At 47.6% G+C, this 13,617-nt stretch overlaps 1 non-coding gene across 1 annotated transcript; it reads right to left on the bottom strand.

Annotated features, from left to right (window-relative positions):
* Positions 1–228: 228 nt before the first annotated feature.
* TRNAS-AGA (transfer RNA serine (anticodon AGA)) lies at positions 229–301 on the bottom strand. Its single transcript has one exon. It is a non-coding gene; the product is annotated as a tRNA-Ser (tRNA).
* Between the last annotated feature and the right edge of the window lie 13,316 nt (positions 302–13,617).

Genomic DNA, 13,617 nt, shown 5'->3' with positions numbered 1-13,617 from the left:
AGCGATGCACACTCTAGAACGTGTCATAGATTATGGTTCTTTGGTATCTATAGTTTAATTATTTGCTGGTTTATTTCTATATATATATATATATATATATATATATATTAAGAAAGCTAACAGTCACCGAAACCCTGGTGCATAGCAGAATGTTTCTAATTTTTTTCAATTTGTAATGCCAATCAATAGCTTTAAAGAAAATGACATAAAGCAGCAGAAAAACAACCATGCCACCGGTGGGATGCGAACCCACGACCTCAGAATATCTCGTCCGGTGCTCTACCAACTGAGCTACGGCGACGGCTGTCTAAACTGCTTCTTTCGTGGGTATTATGTTTTGCGTGTAAGCGAACCATGAGAGTGTTCACCAGCGCCACCCCCGTCCATAGCGGTAGACGTAGCACGTCCTGTAATACCGCGAGTGTGACGTAGAACGTCATCTATTGCAGGGGGCGGAAGCTTTGCGAGAGCCCTCTTATGCTACCTACGGCATCAAGGTTGCCAGAACCGAGAGCCCCGTTAAGCTATTAGCAGACAAGGCAAATGAAATGAGGGGCTCGTTTGACAAATATATTAAGGGAGCTAACAGTCACCAAAACCCAGGTGCATAGGGAATGTTTCTTCTTTTTTTAATTTGTCATGCAATCAATTGGTTTAAAGAAAATGACTTATAAAGCAGCAGAAAAAACAACCATGCCGCAGGTGGGATCCAAACCCACGACCTCCGAATACCATGGGTGCATCTCCCTATGCACCCTGGTTTCGGTGACTGTTGGCTCCCTTCAAAAGTTTGTCAAACGAGCCCCTCATTTCCTTTACCTTGTCTACTAATAGCTTAACGATTGTCTCGGTTTTGGCCGTCTTGATGCCATAGCTTGCTTAGAAGGGTTCTCGCACAGTTTCCGCTGTCGCCGTTAGATGACATTTCACATCACACTCGCGGTATTACAGGACGTGCTACTTCCGCCGCTATGGACGAGGGTGGCGCTGGTGAACACTCTCAAGGTTCGCTTACACGCAAAACATAAATACTCACGAAAGCAGCAGATTGGACAGCCGTCGCCGTAGCCCAGTTGGTAAGGGCACCGGACGCGATATTCGGAGTTCTTGGGTTCGGATCGAACCCGCGGCATGGTTGTTTTTTCTGCAGCTTTAAACTTTTCTTTAAGCGATAGATTAATCTATGTATTATTATTTAACTGATAAGAACAACACATTAAAGAAAGAATTGTAAGCATCCTCTATGCACCTTGCTTTCGGTGATAGTTGGCTCCCTTCATAACATTGTCAAACAAGCCCCTCATTTCCTCTACCTTGTGTACTAATATATATATATATATATATATATATATATATATATATATATATATATATATATATATATATATATATATATATATATATATATATATATATATATATATATAAGTATACGCTTCGTTTAAGGAAACATTTTTACTTTAATCGACGGTCGGAGGACCGATCTTTTTCAAGCAAAAGATCTGTCCGCTGATCCAAACGTCGAGTAAAATAATAATGTTTCCTTAAACGAAGCGTATACTTCAATGTATATTACTTTACAGGACGAGGGTGGCGCTGGTGAGCACTCTCAAGGTTCGCTTACACCCAACAAACAGAAATACCCAGAAGAGCAGCAGATTGGACAGCCGTATTGCTCCCACTGTTAAGCACAACATATAAAAAAATAAAAACAATCCCCTATGCCCCCTATGCACCTTGGTTTCGGTGACTGTTTGCTTCCTTCATTATTATATATACATATATATATATTGGCGTCAACACTGTTTCATTTCTCTACACCTTCTTTTGTGCACCGCCCGAGACGACCCTTCATCTTTGCCTCGATAGTGAGGCGGCCGCCTCGGTGCCTAAGTTGTTATGGTGCACGGTTGCTGAACATAAAGAGGCTCTTTAGAATGACATTCGGTTCGAAGGCATTCGAAACGCCCGTGTAGCAGGGGTATTAGAAATATACGTTGCGCACGCGCGAAACATTCATCCGGCCTCATAAACGCACGCCGCCACGTGGCAAGAGATTTCTACGCAGCCGTGCGTCGTGCCGTACCATTACACATTTTTCTGCGTTCTCCGATTTTCGATTTTCCTTTTTTTTGTCCTCGCAATCGTAACGTTCCCAATTCTTGTTTCTGTGCACTTTATTGTGCCTTTGCGAAGTTTATACAGAGGACTGTAGCTCTTGCTTACGTCTTAGATTGCTTACGCACAGATTTTTTTTAGCTTTCGAACACCGCCTTTATTACCGAAATGCGTCGGAAGTAGTTAGCGATCACAAATCAACACGTTAGCCTATAGTTTAAGCGGTTTTAGCGAAATCAATCTCTATGTTTAACGTTTTTCTTTTGAAACGTTTTAGGCGCCGGAGATGTGGCTCGCAGTTAAGAGGGTTGAGCAGTGACAATGTCCTTAGGAAATACATGGGAACTTTCAGAAGCTGTATCGTGTCTAAAACGGCTCGATTTTCATGAGATCTGAACAGCGTTTTCTTCTTTATTGAATGGAGGAAATGTTACAGACAGATACTATTTTTTAAGTTTCATTTTTTTACAAGTTAGAGGTAAATATCCAGAAATATTCCACATTTAAATATGTCGGTCTTTCATGTCATCTCTTGAAAAAACCAAGCCGAATATCAGAATTTCGTCCGCCAGATTTGCTCCATTTTTCTTTCTTGATTCTAAAGCCGGAATTTTCATTCATATCGAGCGCAGTATTTGCGATTTACAGGCTCTGAAATTTGTGTATGTATTTTCTGCGGGGATTTGAAATTCGCGCCAAATTTAACTAGCGTCATGTGGCTCCATCTGGCGTCAGAATATTTTGTCGCTACTACACACTACCACCAGCATCTTGGTTGTCTATGTTCGTGCGCGCAGGCTTTTTCTCAGGACTTGGACGAACCTGAGCTCTTTTTTTTCCTTTCTTCTTGCTTGGGCTGTATTTGAAAAGGATTCCAGCTATTCTTTTTTGCTCGAGCTCTTGGTGCGGAAAGAAAGTGGAATGCAAGGCCACACCCAAAAGTGCCTCCCCCCCCCCCCCCCGCTTTCCCCTCCCAGCAGCCACATAATAAGGCGTTCTTAGTGCCAAAACACAGGGTGGGGGCTCCCTATTCAGGACAGTGAGGGAAAAAACGGCCGTGGCTTAGCTTGGTTAAGCCTGGTGATTGCGAAGCAATAGTGTGTTATTCTCGGATCAGTTGATAGTATGGCTGGCGGTAGTCTTGGGTTATGCTAGTGTTACGGCTTACAGTGAATCATCTAAGAGGAAGTCATCCGTCGAATCCGTGTATGCCGACAAACATTTCCCTCACCAGCGTGGTGAGAGCACTCACCGGCGTAAGTTTGTCCCTATGCCACAACCGGTCACACACTGTACAAGCATAGCCGAACGGGTTGTTAGTAAAGCGTCTGTTGAATTCACGCGTTGCCGTCTCAAACTCCTTTACTCTTCTCGCATGTTCTTCACGTCGTTCTACTGCAATGTGTCCTTCGGGTTGAGTCGGGCCAGCCTTGGTGAGAGATTTCTCCTGTCTTTTCTTCGAATGCTCTTGCCTCTGCTGGGGTGTTTCTTCTGCACGCTGTTTTCTTCGCTTTTCGTTTTCCTTCTCTCGAAACGCACGTTCCTTCTCCAGCCGCTGCTGCCGCTGTTCCGGGGTTTCTTGGACACGCCTCTGCCGTTTAGTCGCGTTCCAGCGTTCTGAACTAGTAGAAGGAGACTCACTGTCGGGCAAACTCATAATTTCTTCCTTTGCTTCTGCTGTTTCCACACAGGAGGTTGCACGTTGTCGCCGAGCTGCATACTGGGCACGCCGCTTAGAAAGTCGTTCTTCTCGTTCTTCTTCCGTCTCCGTAGCTCGCTGATGCTTCCTCTTTGCATTCTGCCGAGCTGCCTTGTTCGTAGGCACCATCGTAACATCTGGCTGTATGACTGCCTTGGCGAGAGGAGCGGAGCTGCTTTATACAGCTGGTGTGACGTCACTCTGACCGTAGCGCCCCTGGTGAGAGGAGCGGGAGTTAGGCCGCCGTTGGTGGCTACCGCCTCGCCTCGCGACGGCGTGAGATGGGGCCCCGTTTTTACACAGCTGGTGTGACGTCACTCTAGGTCACGTGGTGTGACGTCACGCAGCGAGTTCACGCTAAATATCAATGGTGCCTACCACTGCCTCGCCACGGAACGGGCTGAAGTGCGACCTAAAGTAGTATTGCTTCGCAATAAAAAGCATTGTTCCTTGCCCAGCGCAACGGCGCAGTGACCCAGGTGGCGATACAAGTCAAGAATGAAGCTCCAAATATCGCAAATATAATAGGAGGGCCTCGAGCCGATAGCGGCCGACACTTACATGAACCTTCACGCCTGGTTGGTTGAATTCCGGTACTGGTACGCAAGCCGAGCCGGGAGTCAACGGCTCGGGTCCAGTCAATTCCGCCGCAAGGGGTAGGGGACTCAACTCAACCTTGAACCGATTCCGCCGCAAGGGGTATGTGACTCAACGCGATCCTGAACCGATGTGCTTGTAAACGCTTTTGGGTCAAAAAGTAGGGTTATTGAGAGGGAAGGGGATAAATGCGAACTTGCTTTCCACGTGCGCCGTCGCACCTCCGATACAGCGATAGCGTGCCTCAATCTTGGAGGCTGCTACTGCTTGCTCGACGCTTGCTTTTCATTCGGCACTGCAACCAATACTTGACGCCCTCGCGTGTTCCATTGCTTTGTCTATTATTGGCATGACTCATTTCCCGAGAATTCAAAACCCCTTTCATTAATATTGCTCCACGCCTTCCCTTTCTCTTTCAAGTCCCGATCTCCCCGCATCCTTTCGATGCCGCGCCCTTTTCAAGGTGCAGTGCTAACCCGCCAGCCCCCAGACAGCCAAGGGCCATTCATCTTTATCATTTTACTTACTTCGCTGAACATGTTTCTCACAGCACGCGCCTACGCACTTCCTCGCTCATGCACCCTACCTTGGTATACCTTAATCCACATTTCATAGAAACTTTTTCTTGGGACCATAAAAGCTCTAAAATAGCTCTAAAAAAGATTTGATTCCCGCTCCCTCCTCGTCGTTTCTGCGGCGCTCGCCTTGGCATAGCGCGATAAGAGCTGTGCACGGGCTCGGCCCGGCTCTAAACCCCGTACCTAGCCAAGCCCTTGACACAGACTTGGGCCGGGCCCTGGCCAGGTTATATTTAGCGTGGACGGGCCCGCCGAGCTTCGCGATCGCGAGTAAACCTATATATAGCCTTGATCAAAAGTTTCTAGCCCAAAGGGTTTGTTTCTAACCGCTGTAGTGGTGCTCCTACAAAGTTCCTGGAAGGCCTACACCATTGGAGGAGGCAGGACTGGAAATCTTACCTTCAGGAGATTTGGACAACTAGGAATTCATTACGAGCTAAGCGGCGTTGCTCAGAAGCACACCCCCAAGGCTCTAAACTGGACAAAGGCTGTATCATATGCGCAGGTGCGAGTATGGCCATGGTGCGCTGTGTGCCTGGCATCCACAGCCGGACGTCTTTTGTTAGACCATCCGGCGGGAATGCACAAGAATTGGAGGAAAATAAAAACGCTAACAATAAGCATGAAAAAGCTATTTGGGGTTCGAAACAAATTTTTGGTTCTAGCAAGTACTCATGTTGGGGTCGGCAAGAGGGAACACGTCAATGCCAGTGAAAGAGATGTCATTTTCTTGCTGCAGCGCCTCAGGAAAGACCGCTAACGGTATCGAGCGAAAGGAGTGGTGGAAAGATTTGTGTTGCCGTTCTCTGGAAGACGCTTCGCAACGCACCGCAGCACTTACTGCCTTCTTGTTGCCCGTGCACACGGCAGCAAATTATCACTCCGGTCACGGCAGGGGAGGCGGCAAATACTCACGAACAACAGCCAAGGGGGCCCCCATCATATGAATGGCGGTTAAAGAATGCTACTGGAGCTTCCACTGCGACTCGTACTCTTTCCGCACAGCCATGGTTGTTGTGTTCCGCTGTAATTGCTTGTCAGCGAACAGAGCACAGCACCCTTCCTTCCCGTGAATAGCAGAAGCAGGGAAGTCACCGCCACATTGACATTTGCTGGGGAGCGCGGTGCTGTCGCTTATTTGCTGGCTTATCCTCATTCAAATCGCAAAGTCTGCCAGTCGTGGCACGCCATCCACGGCTTGCGACACCACGCCTGCCACTTCCTTTCGTGCTTCAAGCATTTCTCTTCTTCCAAAAATAGATTAGCCATTCCGGCGACCAGTTCAAGAAGCGAGAGAAATTTAAGCGCTTCAGGCTTCGTAATATAGGAACGCCACACGTGTCTAAATCCATCATCAAATGGATTACTTTTTCTTGCATAATAACTTCGAGTGTTAATTCTATACCAATATGCATTTTGTCTTGTATATATTCACAAATTGTCATCTAGAATGCGAGGACAAACTTTTAATTTCATTGAAATAAACTGATTTCCCTGGAATTATCTCTTTTTGTGTCTTCGTCGCTTTGCAGGTCGGGACGGGCCATAACTCAGAGGCCTGGGCGGGGCCCGGGCGGGCTCAGGTTCTTCAGTGTCGGGCCGGGCCGGACTTCCTGCCCGGGTGCGGGCTCGAAACTGCGGCCCATGCATAGCTCTAATGGCGATGCATACCGATGCCACAGCTTAGACTTGACGGGTCTTGCCTCTGGTAGGCTGGCACGGCGGCGCCCAGCCACACAACTAGCGCGACGAGAAAGCAAGCACACTCGATCGGCAGCGTTCGTAGAGCTGCGCAAGCCAAAAGTCTCAATTGGTGCGTTATGACGGCTCCAGCGCAGGTAGTACCACGCCTTTGAAGGTCTTATTTGTAAGTGCTACTACCGTCCTTTTATACTGAGATACTTTTGGAAATGAATGTCGTTTTGGGAGAGACAGAAGGACGAAACGCGAGGACGGCTTCCGTGTGCCTACCCTCATTGCTAAATGTCTTACTTGACGTCGGGCGCACTCGATGCTGCCTAAATAATAACTTCATTTTTTCGTCTTTGATGTATTCACCAAGCATTGACCGCGTTGTCTATCAGCGGGTAAGGATGTCATGTGACCTGACATCTGATGCGTTCGGAAAGGTATTTTTTATCTGCCGCTTATGCACGACAGGAATCAGAACCGCTTGTTCTTCAACTACAGATCAGTCAGTATAGATGTGTAATCCTTCTGTACTAATAATCATTGGTTCGCACACTTGCAGGCGTACTATAAAATAGGCAATTTTTCCTACCGACTAGTTTTTCCTAAGTTATCTCTATAAAAATAAAAGGCATTATTTTTTACTCTTAAATGCGTGTTTTTAGGTTGTTTTCAAGTCATAATTTTCTTTCCTGTTTTCAGTGCTTGTGAAACTGTTTCACATTTTTATTAAAAAGGTGCGCTCATTTCTCTTCATTGAGCAAATTTAGCAAAAATGCGCAAGTCGTATTTTTAGCACCACACAAAAAAGCAATGTTCAAAAATGTTTTGACGGTTATGTGAAGGACATGCTTAGAACGTGTGCCTTAACTAAACCAACAAAAAAGGTTAAAAAAATAAACTGTCAGTTCAGAGACGAAGTGACATAAAACAAAATAATACGCTCATTTGCTTTAAATACCACATTAATTTGGTTTTGTCACAATGATTGCGTTGCGATATGGCGCATAAAACTAGAAATCGACCATTTGCTTAAATTCCACTTTTTGCAAAATTGTCACGTTAGCTCTTAAACATCAATTAAAAATTGTGTAACCAAATGCGTTTCGGGCATCTTCTGCATACTGTAGCTTACAAAATTAAGTGTTATTTAATCGCTTTTGTTTACGTGCTGAGATAACCGTACTGAGCTGATGATTCCAAACGACATCATGCTTCTCTTTGCAGCTTCGACGTATCGTGAGGCTGTCCTAGAAGATCTGGGCGAGGAATTTAATTGTATGCTGTGCTACAGTGCTCTTGCAAGAGGAGTGCAACGATTAGTTCCGATATTACTGATCAATTAAATGGAGGACAGATCCACTGAGCGCTTTATGGATGCCTTAGGCGTTCCACAGCAGCTTGGGAAGCTCCGTTACTCAACCTTAACCCGCCGCACAACAGCAAACTTGAAAGTTAAATATTTTTCCACAACTCCTGCCACATTGCTCTTGGGGCGTCCTTTTCCCTGCTACCAGCCCCATTCCCTAGCCCCCTTTCATTTGGACTGTGGAAGTCGCCCAGGAAGGCGACGCGGCCACAATAATTGAAGGCTGCCGAAGAGGAGACAGCAGCGGATATGCGGCGTCGGCGTCCGGCCCTGAGCAAGGTCCCCAGCGTTCTATCCAGCGCGTGCTGGGGAAACTTCGGCCGTTTCGGCATTTCGTTAGTGGCGGCAGCGTGGGTCGCTACAGGACCCTGCACCCTACACCCAGCCACCTGTCCCTGTACCACCTGTTCCTCTAAAGCTTCCTGCTTTAGAGGGACAGGAGGTCTTCCTGCAGTTTTCTCCCCTCCTAATACCACCTGGCTCTCTTTCGCTGCTTCCATCGACGCAACGCCAGCGACACGTCACAGTTCATCAACCGGCTTTCCGCCCGGTTTACAAGGCATCCCCGCTCCACCAGACACTCTCAGTATCTGGTGAACTCTTTTCTTATAATCTGTACTAGCGTACGCGTGTTAAGTCTGTGTTTTTTTGTTTTCGTGTCGTTTCTTATTGGCCCCTTTCCTTTAAAACATAAACAGGGCTTCGTTTTTTTTATCTCTTTCTTCTCTTTGTTACTCTCGTTCGAACCTCCAAGCGATAGCGTTCCCATCCGGAAAGTCGAGCACGCGCTACCAATTTGCAACAATTGGCGTCCGCGCGACAGGAGGAAGCCGTGGATTCTTTTCTCCCTTTTGTGGGTCCGTAAAAGGAAACGATGAACACGCTAAAGGAGTTAATTGAATTCGACAAAGAGGGTTGAGAGATTCCGAGCTGCGTTCGTGAGCTGCTGCTGGGCAGGACGAGGAACGCGCAGAACGTGAGGCTCAACGGGAGCACGAAAAGGCGCTGGCAGAGGCTGAAGAGCGTAAAGCCCAAGTCGAACGGGAGCATGCAATGTCGTTGCCAGAAGGCAAACGCGAACATGCAAAGTCAGCAGCAGAGGCCGAAGAGCGTAGATTAGCTCCAATTAAGGCTCGCAGAAGCTGGTGGGGGTAATCGTGAATCCACACCCGGGTCCTCAACCGCAGTTAGCCCACAGAAGGTGATCCCGCCTTTCGACGATCGCAGGGATGACTTGGATGCGCACCTCGAACGTTTTGAGCGAATCGCAGAAAGGCACAGCTGGCCCAAGGTAAAACGGGCTACAGCACTCGTTATGTTTTTGACTGGGGAAGCTCTCCGTATGCTTGCTCGATTGCCTCCAACAGCAATGGACTATGATGAGGCAAACCTAACCCTGCTCCAACATTTTCGGTTCAGAGCATAGGGCGATCGGGAACCGTTTCGTGAAAGTAAGCCACCAGATAAAGAAAGAGGCAAGCAATATGCAGCACGCTTGCTCAGTCTTTTCGATCGAAGGGTCCAGAGGTCAGGAACGGCCTCAACGTACAATTATCTACGTGACTTGGTGGTAGCCGAACAGTTCATGAGGAACTGTCATAATCGTCTGGCAAATTTTCTTTGCGAAATATAGTGGGAAATGCTAGAAAAAAAGGCTGAGGCAGCAGACAACTTTCTAGAGGCCCAGCGGCAAAGAAACTTGTCTGCGTTCAAACAATCGTTCGAGGTGGGCATTCCGAGAGAGAAGGTTGTACCATCAGGTAGACAATTAGGAAGGTGCCTCATTTGTAATCGACCTAGAAATAAAGCAGCCGACTGTCGCTCTTAGCCAAAACAGCATTATTGAGTTTATTGTGGGAAAACAGAGCATGGTGTAAGACTCTGCTCAAGAAAGCACGAAAACCAGAAGCAGTCGTCCTGTTGCGTTAAGCCAGAGAGTGTTGGGCCTGAAACTACGTCCACAACAGCAGATAGGCTTGAACCAGCTGAGGATAGTGGTGGTCGGACTTGTCTGGAAAAAGCATGCGGACGCACAACTCATGCCTGTTGTAGAGGGAGAGCTCTGAGGCCTACCTGTACGTGTTTAGCGGGACACGGTTATCAATACGGTGGTTATGCGAAGAACCCTAGTTCCTGACTCAGCTCTCACCGGCCCGAGATCTACACTGTTCCTTGTTGGTGGTAGTAGTCGGGAAGTTCCCGAGGCAGAAGTCTGTATCGCTTCCCCTTATTTCAGTGGCACGGCCCTGGTAAAGTGCATAGAGACATCATTGTACGATGTCATAATTGGAAATATACCAGAGGCCCGTGGGCTGCCAAATCCAGGTAATAATTGGAAGAAATCGGAGGGTGTTGCTAAAGTATGTCATGACATAGTCAACGACGAGGTCGCCAGTGAAAATGGTGAGGGCGGGGGTCCAAAAGTAGTGTTGCCTGGAAAGGAAGTTTCCGGACGAAGCAGGAAAAATGCTGCTTTAACCTTTGGTCCTACGAGGTTAACCAAGGAAATACTAGAAACAGAGCAAAGAGACTATCAGTCATTGAAGGCTTGTTGGGTGAAAGTGGGAAAGGTGTTCCATGGCAAGCACGGCTCATCGCACTCGTATTCTTTTGAAAAGGGGTTGCTGTATCGCCTCAGTCATCTCGCCTCTGGCAGAGAGGTTCTAAAGGTGGTACTTCCCAAGTATTGCCGATCACGGGTGTTAAGGCTAGCCCACGATATCCCGTTGGTGAGGCATCAGGGCATTAAGAAGACTACAGATCAAGATCTGGAAGAATTCGACAGGCCGGGAGTGCAGGAGGAGATTAAAGGGTATGTCAGGTCGTCCGACACTAGCCTAAGGACGTGCCCGAAAGGCAAAGTACGGAAAGTATCGTTGGGACGCATGCCTCTTAGCGACACTCCATTCGATAGGGTCGCTGTCGATATTGTCGGTTCGCTGTCGCCCACATCGGTGAAAGGGAATAGAGATATTCTCACTCGTAGATTTTGCCACGCAGTATCCCAGCGCCGTGGCTCTGTCAAAGATAGATTCAGAAACCGTGGAAGAAGGTTTGGTGGAGATGTTTTCACGAATAGGTTTTCAGCTGGAGATCCTTTGTGACCAGGGCTGCTGTTTCACTTCCGAAAAAATGTGAGAGCTCAATGATCTCTTGGCAGTGAAACATTTCAGCACGACCCCTTACCATCCAATGTGCAATGAGGTGGTGGAAAAATTTAACAGCACACTCAAGCAGATGCTGTGGAGCTCAGTCAGGAGCAGCCCCAACCTGGAATCATTATATATCTCCGGTTCTGTTCGCATTCAGAGAAGTACCGCAGGCGAGTCTGGTGTTTTCTCCGTTTGAGTTCATATCTAGACGACATGTGCGAGGACCGCTCCCACTCCTCAGGGAGCTCGTACAAGGAAAAACTGGGAGAAGACACGAAGAGGACATATGGCTACGTTGTCGATTTAAGAGAAAGTCTCGAGCAAACTGTGAGATTGGCATATAGCAATTTGTTGCGTGCCCAACAGTCGCATAAACGATATTACGATAGGAACTGCAAGAAGCGGCATTTAAGTGTTGGAGATCGAGCCCTCATGCTTTTGCTGAGTAGCCACAATAAATTTCTGATGCACTGGAAATGTCTTTTCGAGGGCTCTGCCAAAAAAATGACGTGGAATATTGGATAGATTTTGGCCACTCTAAGAAGCTCTTCTACATCAATATGCTCAAAAGATATGAGGAGCGTGCGTCTCAAGAGACCATGCAGGCGTCATATTTCGTCATACTCGAAGAGAGTGACAGGCTCGGACAAACGTAGGCGTTGATCGCACGCGTACTCTATAAATTTCCGGAGGGTGATGCCCAACTTACAGTGCTACTATCCGCTGTTTGCAATTTTTACCTTTGCAAATGTGGCCTGGCAGTGTTTGTGCCTTATCTTTTTCCCTCTTTCTCCGGTTATGGGTTGTTCAGTGTGTACATATTCACCATTATGGTAAAGACGTGTTTAAAAGTTGTCTGATGTTTCAAATGGTTTTTTTCCATTTTGACAGATGTATATTGTCTGACTCCATGTTCCCTCTGTGCACGTTTCCATGTGCCGCCATGTGTCACAGTGTAAAGTGCCTTCGGTGACTTCGGCGGCGTCTAACTTGTCCGGTTATCACGTGAATATTAGTGTCTGTGCATCAATGGCGTTTGCCTGCTTCCCACGTGAACATACGTGTTGTGTGCACCAGCAGAAATTTTTTTCTGCGAAAAAAACTTTTCCGTAGGGCGGGCATATGTGAGGTGCACAACAAATTCTTAGGCAATTTTTGAGTGCGGTACGTGCGCCGACAATGGTGTGTCCGCAGCGGAGCGCTGCGCGTGCCAGCTCAGCGTTGCGCGTGTGCGCATCTGAAGGGTGTGTGCGAAGCGATGGCGACAAATAGCGCGACGAGCACGAGGAGCGGAGAGCTCACGTGTCAGAAAACCGATGTGCAAAGGAAGACAGCGCAGCGGAGACTGTGTCATTCAAGCGCGGAGATGGCAGCCGTCGGACGTTGGTTCCGTGGTGCCGTGACCTCCCTTGGATCACCGGCGCAAACCTACTGCATTCCTTGCAAGCGTGGAGGTCGCAGCCGATAGACTGAGGGTCCGTGCTGCCCACTCTTGGATAGCCTGCTTGAAGCATCCGGCGCTTCGTGACGCCGTCGACGAGACCTGGCTACGGTTTTCTTGCCGCTGCCAAGTCTTCGGGCTGTTGACTGGAGACCATAGGCGTCTTCCTGCAGTTTTCTCCGCTCCTAATACCACCGGGCTCCCTTTAGCCGCTTCGGTCGACGCAACGCCAGCGACACGTCGCAGTTCATCAACCAGCGTCCGTCCTGTCTACAAGGCATCCCCGCTTCACCTGGGACGCTCAGTACTTGGCGAACACTTTTCTTTTATTCTTTAGTGTTGCACGCGTGTGGAGTGTACGTTTTCTTTGTTTTCAATTCCGTTTTTACTTTCTCCTTTTATTTAAATAATAAATACGGCTTCGTTTTGTTTGCTTTGATCTCTTCGTTCTCTTTGTTGTTTCGTTCGAGCCTGCCTGCGAGAGCGTCCCCCATTGGAAAGTCGGGGACGAGTTACCAATTCGCGACAACTTTTCTCCCTGAAAACTTTAGGTATACAGGCCGTGATAGTTTTGCTTTTTTTGTTATTATGACTGCATTTCTGTGCATTCACCTTTTCCTTGTTCCCTGATGCGTGACATGAGGTTGTTGCCTCTAGTATTTTCCTTCTCCAATGCCCACATTTAGTGCTTTGCGTACTTTATCAACTGCAATAAGATCTTGGGCAAGTCGTAGCCCTCTTTTCGTAACGTGCACCTTGCTTGCCAGCTATCGTGCCGCTGGCGGACACGTAGAATAAGACAAAAATAAATAACCTTTGTAGTTCGCTACCTTTTGCAAACAATCTCAGGTACATCGAGGCCAGCGTTATCTGTTTCACCCAGAAAAAATTCAGCAGAGTTTTCCCGCCCTGTATAACGCATAAGGTAAGTGTGGAGTGGTAGAGCTACTTGCACAGAAGCCCACAAATTCACA

Source organism: Amblyomma americanum, chromosome 9 (assembly GCF_052857255.1).
Source record: "Amblyomma americanum isolate KBUSLIRL-KWMA chromosome 9, ASM5285725v1, whole genome shotgun sequence".
Taxonomy (NCBI): domain Eukaryota; kingdom Metazoa; phylum Arthropoda; class Arachnida; order Ixodida; family Ixodidae; genus Amblyomma; species Amblyomma americanum.
The sequence above is the reverse complement of the archived record's forward strand: the minus strand, read 5'-3'. Positions and strand labels throughout refer to the sequence as shown.